Raw genomic sequence first — 14713 nt, 5'->3', positions numbered from 1 at the left:
AAAAAGAGCAAAAAAACAGGGCTGGTGGGGTGAGGAAGGGAGAAGGAGCGGGATCGAGAAAGGAGAGAAAGAGAGAGCGAGGGAGATAGAGAGAGAGAGAGAGAGAGAGGTGCGCCGCTGGCAAACGGAATCGCAAGCTTCACGTGCTAGATAATCGTCTTTCAAAGAGGATCGAACTCGACGCTTTCAAGATGGAGTACACGCTCGGCGTGTCTCGTTGACAGTTTATGTTTCAAAGTTGTTGACAGCTCGCGTATGATCGCTTTAGAACTGCTCTCTGCGATTCCTATACCCAACCTATCATTTTGAACACGAATGCGGTTAGAATTGTTTCTATCAAACTTCTCGACGGAATCACGGAAACTTCTAAATAAAGACTGTTAACGGTAGTCTTCAATTTTAAAGTATCGCTTTTCCAATGAAAACATTATGTATCATTTCCAATAAATTAATAGTGAGTACGAGATTAATCGAAAAATAAGAACAGTCGTTTAAAATATATTAATGTGCGAATTAGTAATCCAATGTTTCGTAATGATGTTTAGGTGAAAAAAAGATAAGAAAAATGTCTGACCGATCGTTCGTCCCAGTCAGCGAACCCAGAACATCGTTGGAAATGAAAAGACGGGGAGAAACAACGTGGCGAGGCTCGCGTGACAACCGTTCGCTAGTACGCACACACGCGTACACCGTACGAGAGGACTGCCGAGAGAGGGCGACACAACACCCTCACCGATGCGCGGTTCGAGTGCGACTGAGCGAGTCGAGGCAAGCCGTCGAGCCGAAAGCCACAAGCCGCGTCAGCCGACCGGCGGCGACGGACCAATCAGAGCTGTCCCCTGCGCAACTACCCGACACCCAAGAATTGACCACATGCTCGCCCATTCACCCTTTCTTCCGCCCTGTCCTTTTACCTTTTTTTTCGCGATAAGACATCGAAATCCGCGCACCACCTTCTTTCAACCACCCTCCCACCCCATCGGCCCATTTATCGCGAGACGGATTTCTAAGATGGATGGATTCATATTGTTTCTGGTACGCAACGTTTCCCTAATACGTTTCTGTCGTGATTCGTGATATATCGCGGACGTACGCGAATGTGACACGGTTTCACCGGAAAAGTGAAATAAGACGTCGTCGGTGTCATTACTCAAGATAATATTGCCCGGTTCTTGTAAAAAGGTCTGTGCGAGTCTTAATTATTTGATCGTTAACACTACAACTGTCAGACGGGTTAATATGACGCGTTTGAAAAATTTTATTTTACATTTATGAAAATTCTGAAGATGGTTTTCTAAGACAATATAAAATAAATTTGTGTATTTTTAGAAATACACTAATATGAGACGGTTCAAATCTCGGAAGATGCACTCTTCTAACGTTTATAAGAAATGATAAATGAGTCATTCTAACTGCTCGGTAATTCTAGTGTTGAAAGATTGAAGAACGAATTTCATGTGTGGTATACTTTTCTTTTGTTACTGTCTATCTATCCTTCAAAGATATTAACAGGATACACTGTAATGATGAAACGCGAAATATAATATAGTAGTATCAGTGTACCATTCGATTCATGTTACAATATTACAATGTTACTGAAATCGTGAGGTAATTGTAATGCTGACTTGTCTGTACAAATCAGACCGTTTTTACTTCTTATTTAATGATAACTAAATAATTGTTTCGCTTGAGAAGGCGGTTTAATGTAATTTCGCCATTTGAAGTTATTCACTAGTACATTCACCAGTATTTCACTTTCTCACTATTTTAAGTCATTCGGGTATAGTTATTATTATTACATTTTGAACTCCTAAAATTCTAATTAAGTTGATTGCTTCTAATAATCTGTACACAAATTGAGAAAACTCTAGGTCTTAATTTCTTGTATTATGAATTAAGGAATTAAAAATTTTAAATCAAATATTTATCCACAAAATATTGTTCTCGGGAAAATTTACTTCATTTTTATTCTGCGTGTATTACATTGTGTGTAGTCTTAATACTTTCGACAATGAGAAATATATTCCACAATATATAATTTGGTAAAATTTATCACAAATATTCCATTCTATTATGTATCTTTGACCATCCAATACAGTAAGGACATACCTGAATAAAAATATTAGTCTCTTGTGAAGTTCGTAAAATCGACTTATATTTAAATACAATGTTTAAGGAATGTTTAAAATAAAAAATTTGTATGAAACATGTATGAAAACATGTTAACTTATTTAATATAGAATAGTGGTTTCCCATTTAATGTTTCTCATATAACAAAATATAAACGTCGGTAAGGTTTGACGGTTCACAACATCCTATAGAAACTCTGTGTATTTTACACTTCACTTTCCATTCGTAATTTATAAATCCGTCCGCAGACAGCGAGCAATATTCACAGTTTCACCGGAAAAACGATTGAAATCGCAAGCTTTTTCCCAGCCTTGTTAAAAGTCGACGACGTCTGTACCTTACTATACGCAGAGAACTTTTCGTGACCTTGCGGTCGTTCGTTCATCGAGTTCTTTGAGCTCATTCAGATTACAGCCGTACAGAGAGCACGACTGAAGCAGTCGATTCACCGGGGAATTAAAATTAATGGTTGTCTGACTGTTGGTTTTTCGAGCGCGTATTATCGCGCTCTGAAAAGGGAACGGACAAAGGCAAAGTGATTAGTGGGCGCGGGTGCACAGTATTCTTCTTTCACACGAGCAATTGCGGCCGCGAGTGGCGTGACAACATCAGTATGCCTGTTACACCGACGGAATCTACGGGAAACGGTGGTTATTAGTAAACCGTTTGTTTCAATTTCCAGCAGATAATCAACGAAAATTCAATTACCTTCTTCTCCGGCGTCTTTTGCGCGCGCCACACGCTACGCGCACCAGCGAGCAGGCGAGATCCGTTTTCATCCCCTTTTTTTCACCCTTCTCCGTGTCAGCCGGCCGATATTCCATTCGAAGAAACGCCGCCAGTCTCGCATCTCGTACACGATCGAATTGATATCGTGAAACGCGGCGTGACGTGTCGTTTATCGCTTTTCGCTCGAGTTTTTCCGGGGGTAGGTTACGTGAAAAGGATTGCTTCCGGGGTAAATCTAATATCGTTCTTACCTGCGCCGCGCGGAAGAATGGAGACGCGAAGTAGCTCGGCAGAAATCGCGGCGCCGAGATCCCATGGGATCCCCCGGGAAAATCCTCTTGCTCTGCGTGTGGGCGTGTCGATTCCATGGTATTTTATTTTAATACAATCAGGAAACGCGATCACACTCCAATAGATGGATTTCGGACGGCTCGAGCTTGCAGTGCGTCTGTACAATTCAGAATGACAATGCGGATGATTTCATATTAGTCTCGCAAAGAGCAACATTTCTGTGATGTCAATTGATATGAGATATATCCTTGAAAAAGACTTATATATATGCAATGTATTTCTGCTTCTACTATTATACTTCCATCCATTTAGATGTAGTTTTATGGACAGGAAATCGTTTCCTATTAATAAGTAAATGAGCAGATAGCACCAGACAGCGAAGTAGGTTATAATTAATCACTTCTTACGTATCACGATCTGCTTCGTACTTGCTCGTTTAAATTGCTCATAAAAAGATGTCATATAGATATTTGAATGCTTTTAACCCGCTCGCGACCGTTGTCAAAGTTATTTTATCTTTACTCTCAGAATCACCTGAGGTACTAACTCCACATAAATGAAGGTACATTATTCCTGTCGTGACTATAATTACATAAAATGGATAACCTAATGGCAGACTTTCGACCTCGGTGCAGTTCGAGCAGTAGGTGACTTACTGCTTAGAAAAAGTGGTCATAAAATATTTTTCACATTTCAATGTTCCAAACATGAATTATTAACTGTAGCTCTGAAAATGTTGCTTCTTTTTTTCTTTGTTTAAAACTTTGTCTTTGAATAAAAAATCCAACTTCTGTCTTTGAAATCGTGAATGTAATAAACATTATAATTTCAATTTTATCTATGTAATATAACACCTCCACGTTCTCTCAGTATAAATTCACGTAATTTTTTCAACAGTTTTAAAACACTACTACGATTGTTTAATATTTTTAGTCCTATCACATTCTTACTTTTTCAACGATATTTTTGTAATTTAGAATGCGAGTAATATATTTTAACAATCTGTTCTTGCGTCACTACGAATATTTCATTTTAGTACACAAATGTTGCTAACATTTTCACTTCGATCCAACTCAGGCTGTAGTCACGGTAACTAGTACTTGCACAGCACTCGCCGAGCATTTCGTGGATGACGAATCAAGGCAGCATTAGATGCGAAAGTGTTGAGACGTAATCGAATTCCAATATTGTGTAATCGTCATGACGTGTTTGGTAATGGGCTGATCGCAGCTATCCAGAATCCTCAGCTCAGCTTTTGAAATAACGCGTATGTGTAACTGGGTTATGTACACAATAACGACGGTTACAATCGAGTGGAATCACAGACAGGCCGGGAGAAATGCACTGGGAAATGTACATACCTGTACGGGATATTTACGTACTATGCCTACATGCCGTGAGATACAAAAGTGTATACATACAGGAATATCGGGGCTGAGGTGAAATCTACGGTATTGTAAATACACGGGGAGAGTGTTGATTAACTGCTCGCTTCTACGTCGCTTCTGGTAACTCACGCTTGAATTAAATCCGATAAAGATCGATAACCGCAATTATGTTGGACGCTCCCTGCGATTATAAATGAGAACGCGAATGTGTCATGAGTTTTCTTTGGCTCGTCTTTTAATGGAACACGTAGCAGCTAACTGCGTAAGAGAGATTCGACAACTTTGAAAGTGCACTATGAAACGATGTATCAGAGAGTCGTATAATATGCTGTATCTATAACTATGTATTGTATATAATCCCTGTAGATTTATAATAATAATTAAAATTCCATCATGTAAGCATTTCAAATTATTTACTAGAACAAGGAAGGTATTAATACAATTGCATTATTAATCGGAAGTTTTAATAATAGAAAGAGAAACGAATCTGATTACCCTGATTGCGTTCTGAGTCCTCCATACAGTCTATAATCTAATGTAGAAATATACTATGGCGTTCAACTATAGACGAAGGAATACTACTATATTCCCAAACAAAAGTGAAATGAGATGCGCGGACTACCAATACCAGCTAAGTCACCGATAAACTGTCAAATAGACTCGAGAAGCGCACAGGGAGCTTAATTGGGGATGGCTCGATTGCGCGCGATGTACATACGTAGCGCTATCGATTGACTCGTTATTCAGCCGTAACGGCATCTTAATACAACGCGTATAACGTATTAGTTAGTGTAAGCGGTTTAGGCGGAGCTGGTGCATTGCGACTTCGGTATCACGAGCTGCCAATGATTGCTCCGATGCGAAGTCGGCGCAAGTTACAGCCAAACCCCGGCATCAGGTTGAACGGAGTCAAATGCGGGGCGTCCTACAATCAAAACATTATAGGCATGCACCGGGTGCTGCTGATCATGTTATACAATCAGCCTCTCGTAGGACGGAAGTACATATGCTTCTATGAACTGTGGTTTCGCCCGTAATATGTGTGCGCGTATACGCGCGTGTACGTCGCGATACATGGGCACGGCCTGATCAACCGATGCCGAACGTCGAACTTCGGGCTGCACTAATGCGCGTGTGGTCGTACACGGGATACCGATTCGTGTGACGCGGGAGACTCGGTTTTCGACAGATAAAACAGGAGAATTCATAGAACAGCTGACCACGGTGGGATATTCAAATGGGTCGCGCGATTGATTGGCATTCCGCGCGTTGTTGTTTCAAAATTGATCCACCGAAAAGATCAAAGGAAGTCCGTGAACGGTATGCGGCTCGCATTAATCACATTGCTGCGAGACAATAATAAATGAATGCGCACCAACGTATACGCGTACATTCGTAACGAATATGGAAAAGGATACCAGCGAATTAATCGTCGGCGAATGGCTCCGATGACGGGCGAGCTTTTTATTCTGGCACGGAGTAATCGAAGGTCGAGGCAATTGTTCGAGACAATTTAATTGGTCGGAAGGTACGCGATAGGACAAAATGGAGGGCTAATGAAAAGACAAGAATTCGGACGGCGCTGAGTAAACAGAATATTCGTGGGCACGTTCGCATGCGAGCGAGTGCCGGTGGTTCCAGTATCGTTTGGACACGGGTTTAATCGAGATTCCGGGTGGAGCGCGCGGTGGGCGTGGACACGTTTCGCATCAGGAAGGGTATGCGTACTGAATACAGTAATTATGATTCTCGGACTCATCGCATTCAGAGGGAAATGAACTTGGCGCCCCGACACGCGACTTCATTAACGAATGGCCACGTTGAATAGACCTAAACATCCAAGCTCCTCGACTCGAGATTCCCTGGCCCGCCCCGGCCCCGGGGAAAGGAAAGAAGGGGGTTAAGGGGCATGATTAATTGCGCGTCGTCTAATTACCAATTAGTTAGACGGATGGAGGACATTGCATAAAAGCAGCAACGGCTAGCTGTTTTTCCCATTTCTTCTCTTCGAGTTGCTATCTTATACAAAGAGTCTACGTTTAAGTCGTGACATAGTTTTCTTCTTTAATTGCAAGTAAATAGTCGCGCTACGGACCCTGCTGCGAAGCGTGCGTCGGCAAACGGAATTTTTGATTATTAACGTATCTATTGGTGAACACAGGCACAAACTCTGCACTTTTTCCTTGAAGATAAAATTAGAACTTCACTTTCTCGCTGGTACTTTTGAATCGTAGGAATGCTGTCTATAGTTCAGAATTAATAAGAACTGATGGTTGGTAAGTGGTGGGAGTAACTGTATTGATTTTCATGATTCAGCTGTTATTACTATTGGTTCTATACTCTCCATTTATCAATTTTATCTATTAATGTCACCATAAATAACACTATGCTTATCGATTTTTGTAATCTAAACGTTCCATATTCTCGTTTCATATTCTCTTCATTAATGAACAATTCGCCCGTGTAAAATAAAATAAATATTCAATGAAAACGGTAATACGTACACAGACGAGAAGTCAGAGGAATAAATTACAGAAATTCTATTGTTACACATTTTGAACGCACGCAATCGTGTGTTATCCTGCAATCAAATTAATTTCCAATTTCCGTTCCTCCTTTTTCCGTAACTGTAAACGCGGCCGTTGGAAATTGTTTCGTTTTTTCCAATATGCTGCGGAATATTAAATAGTCAACATTTAATTCTCGATTATTGTATTCCGCATAAAAATTACTCTACCAAATATCCGTTCGTTAATATAAATTCAACCGTGACAAATAAACTGGTTTACATATGTTGTCACTGGCCAACAAAATTTTTCTCTACAAAAGTCAATGTCGATCACTTTTCAGCATTCTTCGCGGGACAAAGATCTCCCCTAATAAATATAGTCTCCCTTGCAGATCTTTCATTGTAGATGCTCCTGTTCTATGAATATCCATATGGGATTTCCATTTAATTGAATATCCCGGGAAAGAGGTACTTTGCGTTACTTTTCTGACTTTATATTGGTCGGCGAAAACAGAATATAGGTAAAATACGATCACTCGGAAAGGGAGAGGGGATAGAGGGAGGTTTCGGTCCGTAGACACCAGGGGTAAAGGGTGTTCTCTCGGTGTTCTTGAAATATTTATGCGCTTGCCGCCGAAAGCGTAAATATTGTATGGTCTTCGATATCGCGGCTTGCGGCGGGGTATACGTCTTGGTAAACTGGCGAGGTCGAGGACGTAGGTGTTAGGCATCTCCCTTCCGTTGAATTCATTTTCTTTATTTATCGTCCGCAATTGTTTTTCGATATCGTACCCGGCGGAAAATTACCGAGCTTCGTTTTCGATTCCGTCAAATTACTTTATCCGTAACTTCGATCGTAAATATGAAATAATGAATATTGATACGCGTTTTCGAAATGATGAAACACAAATTCGTATCCCGTAAAAATATCGAGGCTTTTTATCCGGGGAAATATATTCGACGCTGAGATCAGATGCCTATGAAAAACAGAACGTCTTTGGCGATCACGTTATTAACCATCTTGACTGACTTTATTTTCTCCCCTGTTTCTCCACCGAGCAATATCCCACCCGATACATGTTTAATCTTCAGTGACGTTCTCTGCCGCTTCTATACAGCGGCACACATCGCGCGCTTCCCCACGAGGATCCCCTAAATCCTTTCCGTAGGAAAAAGATGGATCTCCCATTAAGCAAAACGCCGAACAAATAAGGATTTTCCCTTGAAATGGGGTACCCTCGAGCTTTATCGAAAGCCAGACGAGATTTGAGAAGGCGCGGCGGCGCGGAACGCCTCGGAATATGTACAATATAGCTTATTTTATTCATTCGGGAATATTACTCATGCTGGAAGGTTTGCTTCGCAGTACCTGATTGTATATCGGAGCTCTGTTAATGGTTGAAGAATGATGTAAGACGTGATTTGGTATCGAAATATCGTAAGCTCTTTCATTGTAATTCCTTCATTGTTAATAGTTTAGTAGAATTATGAAGTGTCCTACGTTCGAGAAACTCTACTTTTCACTAAAAATCGAATCTTCATCATGACAAAATAATATATTATTTCAAGATGAACTAAATGATACTTACATGAGAGATGAAAGAAACAAAAATGTTTATTAAATTATAAGTAAAATAAACACTTCAGATTCTTTTGTTGATGTTTTTTTGCACTATATGCTATGAATGCACGATATTTACTATTTATTGATTAACTAAAGAAATTTTGTTATCTCCATCGCGCAAAACTAAATTACTAGATTTATAAATTATAATTCGTCCTTATTAAGAAGAAATTAATTACATTCAAATGAATAACATTATTAATAACAAATGCACGTATGCAGGAACGAAAATATAATGTACAAATACAGCATAATCAAATAAATATATTTAACAGAATGTAATTGAATCATCAAAATAATGCAACTGTTTTCATGAAAATAATGAACATTTTTTAAAATGTTTCCCCTTGAACGTTTATCGTATTATTTTTAAAAATGCAATACGATATTCTTGTTTTTAAGAAGATAGTACAACACAGAGTTCTCCATAGAGATCACGGTTCATTAAAATTCGTTTCATTCGTCGAAACCGTCTCGTTGGATCAACTTGCCAGAATAATGGCAAACGATTTTGAAAAAAGACACTCATCATTTAGAAAGGAGGCGACATTTTGTTAATTGCGGTTCTTCGTTAGAATAAATTATTCTCCACTGTTTCCATGCACCATCCCCACCCCCCTGTCGCCTTCCCTCTCTTCTGCCAGTCGCACTTTCCTTTTGTTCCGCCTTCCACAGATCCCCTTTGACAAAGATAACGAGGCTGCTCGAAAGGAATTCGAAAGCTAAATGCAGAAACCCTATATATCAGGCCGTCGGCCGCGCTACCCTTCCATCTTAGAGGGTGGCGGTGACCTCTTTGAAAACAGAATCAGCCCACCCCCGTGAATCCGTCTGCCTCAGCCGCGTCCAAAGATTGCGGGGAGACCGGGCGTCGCGTCGCGTCGCGTCGCGTCTCCCGACTTCGTTTCCACAAAAGAACAGAATTTAGTGTACACAATTTTAGTATGTATATTTATGCATAAGCTGCTGAAGCTCGGGCGTCTGTGGAATCTTAAGGAACGAGCCGATGTAACGACGCTCGCGATAGTCACGAACAAATCAAGAGTCTTGATCAAACGCGTTAACCCTTTGCACTACATAAGAGTTTCTCAGTCACCACACGATTTAGCACAGTAAAATTATGAAGTACAATATTTAATGTTAATTTTCATATGATACATTAATATGTGAAATATTAAAATAAAACAGCTCCTTTCTGTAATTTATGTACGCTTTCTCGTTAAGTTAGTTTCAGGAAATGTTGACTATATTTCATCAAAGAGTGAGGTGGATATTTCTGGTAGGAAACTCTTGGAGTGCAAAGGGTTCATTCACGGGCTTAAGAATGGTTATACCAGGAATAGAATCACGTATGCACTATCGTGGATAAGCAGTTGGACATTTCCGCATTGCTAGACATGCATGAAGAACTAATATAGTTTTGATAATGATATTCTTTATATGCAATAATTTTGTAGTGTAATAAAAACATAAATATTTGAATAAGATCACATGAAGTGTTCAAATATTTATGTACGGCAGTGTGCGTAAATATATACTTTTAACATTTCAGGCGAATGATGGTTAAGTTCGTTCCTTTTTAAAACAGTATGTCGTCATCGAAGCTTAAAAGAAGTGAGTGATTTGAACACCTTTTTCATCTATTTTTAATCAATAAGGGGTAAAGATTTTGACACATTTAAAGTATTGAGGGACAATTTAGTTGTATATTCTTTTTTAAATCTTTTATTTTCTATATTTCACTTCCGGTTGACAGTAGTTTCGCTGGACATACAGCCAGATAGTGTAGAAAAATTCAATGGGAAAGTAATAAAAGTAATATAATTGTAATGATAGCAAATAAAAAAATAGCATAAATTGTTCCATACCAATTATGCATGAGTGACAAGGAACACATTGCAAATAATTTGTATGAAAACTGATGTAAACCTATTGTACAACTGAAGTCACTTTATCTAGAGTTCTTCAAGTTTAGATTAAAAAAAAACTTTACAACATGCACTTTTTCTTAGGTAGATTTTACCAGTCGATGCATAAAACGTGAAAAACTCAACTGTTCGCGACTTTCATCTTCCCTTCGTCGTCCGGTCGATGTCCTGCCAACAAGTCACCTGACAAGTCCTGTCTAAGTAGATTAATGGAATATTTGCCGCGTAGTTACGTAATAACTTAGCACCCCTGCCTCACCCATCCTTTAACCATGTGCTTCATCCTCGCTTCTCGTGTCAGCGATAATCGCGTCGAAAGTCAGGAAGTTACAACGCGACTGTCGTACTATACGAATCCATCGTAGTACACCAGTTAATTCACCCTTTCTATTCGGTGGATAGAATCCTGATGTTATTCTATAATGTCGGCGAAGGCGTCATTCAGTGTCAATGACTCTTATTCAAGAAGCGAATCGAGCTTGAAATTGTGTACTGGAATACTGACTTTCCTCTATATCTCTAGATGTGTGGATACGATTCAACGCACTACCAAAAGCAGACATAATACTGGTATGATTTTGATACCAGTATTAGGTCTGAAAGTTAAAACCAAAATAATAGTGACACTAAACGTACCACGATCAATTAAATGACCGGTTTTGATTAAAAATTTTGAATTTTTCTTCGCTCATTTAACTTTATACTATCTTTTATATTACCCGATTAATCCTTAGAAATCCTTGACTAAAAGTCATACTTGAATCCATCCACTCCTGTAAAAATCGAATTTCAGCTCCAACAAGCATAAGTGTGGCCAATGAAATTTAACAAATTATGCAACGAATGTTCCTTGCTTTTATTACGAATTTATCCAATAGTTTATTATAGAAAAGAATGAGCAATGATAAAAAAATACGTTATAACAATCATCTATTCCAAGACACATAAAGGGTCAAAGATCGAAAACTTACCCTTTTTGGTCAGACAGAATTTCTTTCTCGAACACGTCTAAGCTGAAATGGATTGCCAGAATCCATCAGAGTGACATGTCTCTGTGATTAAGAGTATGAGAACTACAACGAAGTTCGTCAACTACTAAATCAAGTCGCAGCTGCTTACGAATTTGATGCGCTATATAAGATATTGATCCATCTATGATGAAATCCTTAGAGTACATACATTTTTCTTCGACACGATATTTCATATGAAAGGAAAATTTGCATTCATAATATTATTTTCAACTTTATACATTTCATATTAATATTCAGACACAAAATGTAGTGAAGAACCTTCCCCGTGATGTTCTATTTATCTGTTTTACGAAGAGTGTTTTATAGTTTCCGATTAAATGGAAGTCGCAAAGTGTAGTTACCGACCTTGAATCCCAAGGTTCGCCAGCAGTTTCGGGCACAGATGCTGCGAGCAATCGAAGTAATTTTCGAGCGTCGATTTTCCCCGACTTGGCCTTGTTAAATTTAAATTTAAATAAATTAAAGGAGGGAGTTTTGCGTCCCATGGAAAAATAAGATCGAAAGCACAATGTAGGCGGGCATTTCGACGCCAGGCCTTCACCCCCCATCTTCCTCTTGTTCTAAGGAACCCTCTTTCTTCTAGCTGGTTTTTCGTCGAGTTGAATGGCGGCGGAACGGCCGAGCTTTAGAGGTCGGGTGTTCAGATACAAGGGGTATTTTTAACAGAGTTAAGGTACGGATTTGCATAGACAATAAAGACGGCGCGATATATTACCAGAACTTTTAACGCGCAAGCCAACCACCATGGCTTGCTCCGTGGTATGAATAAGTCGTAAATAATTTTTCATCCGACTTTCCCTCTCGTTCGTCCGCGTGATAGAGGATTCCCTGCCGGAGAGAACGACCGACAAAGGAGAGAGCCTTTCTTCCGTTGAGCACTAGGCTCGCCTCGCCCTTTCCGCCGGTGGCTCGCCTTTGGCAGACATTTCACTTTTCATTAAGAGATATGGTCGATATTAGGGCCTATACACACGAGCGACATAATCCCTGTGCGATGCCACGACGGTTTCGCTGTGCGATTCCGTAGCGTGAACGTTGTAGCCATTCGATCATTAGTGTATCAGAATCAAATAACTTTCGATAGAATTAAAATATAACAATCAATTTTTGTTATGTGAATGTTGAAATGTTGTATAGTAATGTAACAATGCGCAAAATGTACGTTGAAAAATTTTTTACTTTGAGGAAATTGATTAAATTTGATACTTTTTACAACTTCTCGAAACTTGATTTACTTCTTTTTTCACCACAATACAATAAATATGTATTAAACGTACAAACTACATATACAATATATACACATGCACAACATACATAGTTAAAAAAGAAAAAGTATATACATTTGTCATTGTTGTGGCGATCCGTTGCGATCTCGCAACGATCGTTGTGACCTTAACTCTGCGGTTTGGCAAATGACGTACGATCATTGTCACACTGTTTCGTCAATCGCAGAATTGCAACGACATCGGAGCGGGATCTCACGATCATGTGCATTGCACAATTGAAAGTAAAGACCTGCTGAATCGCACAGCGCTATCACCGGGAAATTGCAGCGGGATCGCGTCGTTCGTGTGGATAGACCCTTAATATTAGATACCGGAAAAAGTTCGTGTTGTTTTTTTGTTAATAATGAATTGAAGACCGATTTCAATCAGTAGATTTCTCACTAGTAATTTAAACCAAAGCAAAACAAAGAATAATTACATCTTCATCTGAAAAAATAAATAATTCCTGGTTGAAAGAATTAGTATCATTTCAAGACTTAAAAAAAATTGTTTTACAAAACAAAATTTTATTCTATTATACAGACTTATCTTACGTTTTCTGTATTTAAATTTTGTTTTAAGAACCGACATGAATTTTTCCCAATACCTAATAAATTGTAATTTTCATCTGAATGTACAACACATACTTCATAACAACTGATATTAATAAAACGTGTTCTCAGGCGGTATTGTAACATAATGATTACATAATGACAAATAACGTTCACGATAAAACGATAGGAACATGCTCTGTAGTAAGTTATATCCATCTAAAGAAGAGATTAAGGTAAACATTATTATAATATGAGAGGTCGCAAGTTTCTTTTGTCATAAAACTAATAATATCTTGTTTTGCGTTAAGATCAAATTGCTGTATGTATAACATTCATACAAACATAATTCATAAAACAACCAAGCAAACGAGGAGCAAATATTATTTCACGTCTGTATTTATATTTTCTCTGCCATAAACAAAATCTGAGTCGTTAAAAATTGTATTTTTTCAACACTTCTATATTCGTTAAGGTTTTATACAATATATTTTCACAATTCATGATACGTATGGACTACTAGAAAAATCACGCAAAATGTAGTAGTTCATTCGTGAAATACTAAAATTAGACTCCATTGTAATGTACATATAAACAAAAATATCAATGCAATTATAGTGAATTAATGAGTGAATAAATTACTAATTATTCCAAATGAACTTCTCAAAATGATCAAATAAGTGTACATTATTTCACAGAACTTAGCAAATAATAAATACATAATTATTTTGCAATTTGAATTAACAATAGTATACACAACAGTCGGTATTTAAAACATCCAAGCATTCGAAGGAGAGCACAAAAAATTGAACCAACTTTACAAAACGCATACTCCCTCTTGTACCGAACGTAGGAACCTAATAGGATCCTAGACGTCGACTAGTCGGTTCAACTGTTGGCGCATTTCTCCAGAGGGTTGTACCATAGCAACCCTTTATGGTTGGACGGATTTCAACGGGATGGCGCCACCATTCTCGAACTAGCTACCCTATCATCCCCTTGTCAATAATCCTCTATAGTACCTGAGAACACTAACGAAGGGTTGAACGTGTTCCTAAGATCACTAGTATCTTCCTTTCAAATTGGATTTCCTTACTTTGCAGCGGGAAATGCGTAACGAAAGCGTAATCTTGCCAGTTTAATTTACATGGGTGGCACGGCAACGTGAAACAAAGCGAAACGAAATTCTGCGAGATTTACAACCCTTGTGCCTTCATTATCCACCTGATGCATATTCAAATTTTCTTCGGCGCATACGGATCAGGAG

At 38.7% G+C, this 14713-nt stretch overlaps 1 protein-coding gene across 3 annotated transcripts in view; it reads right to left on the bottom strand.

Moving 5' to 3' along the window:
- The window catches only part of Ddr (discoidin domain-containing receptor 2), a 433820-nt gene extending 433077 nt beyond the window's left edge, over positions 1-743 (bottom strand). For all 3 annotated transcript variants that reach the window (XM_031970341.2, XM_031970342.2, XM_076369034.1), the window contains exon 1: positions 575-743. The gene's annotated coding sequence lies outside the window, so the exon portion shown is untranslated. The remainder of the gene's footprint in view (positions 1-574) is intronic.
- Positions 744-14713: the final 13970 nt, after the last annotated feature.

The sequence above is a fragment of the Nomia melanderi genome, chromosome 7 (assembly GCF_051020985.1).
Source record: "Nomia melanderi isolate GNS246 chromosome 7, iyNomMela1, whole genome shotgun sequence".
Lineage (NCBI taxonomy): Eukaryota > Metazoa > Arthropoda > Insecta > Hymenoptera > Halictidae > Nomia > Nomia melanderi.
This window is presented reverse-complemented; position numbering and strand designations above follow the sequence as displayed.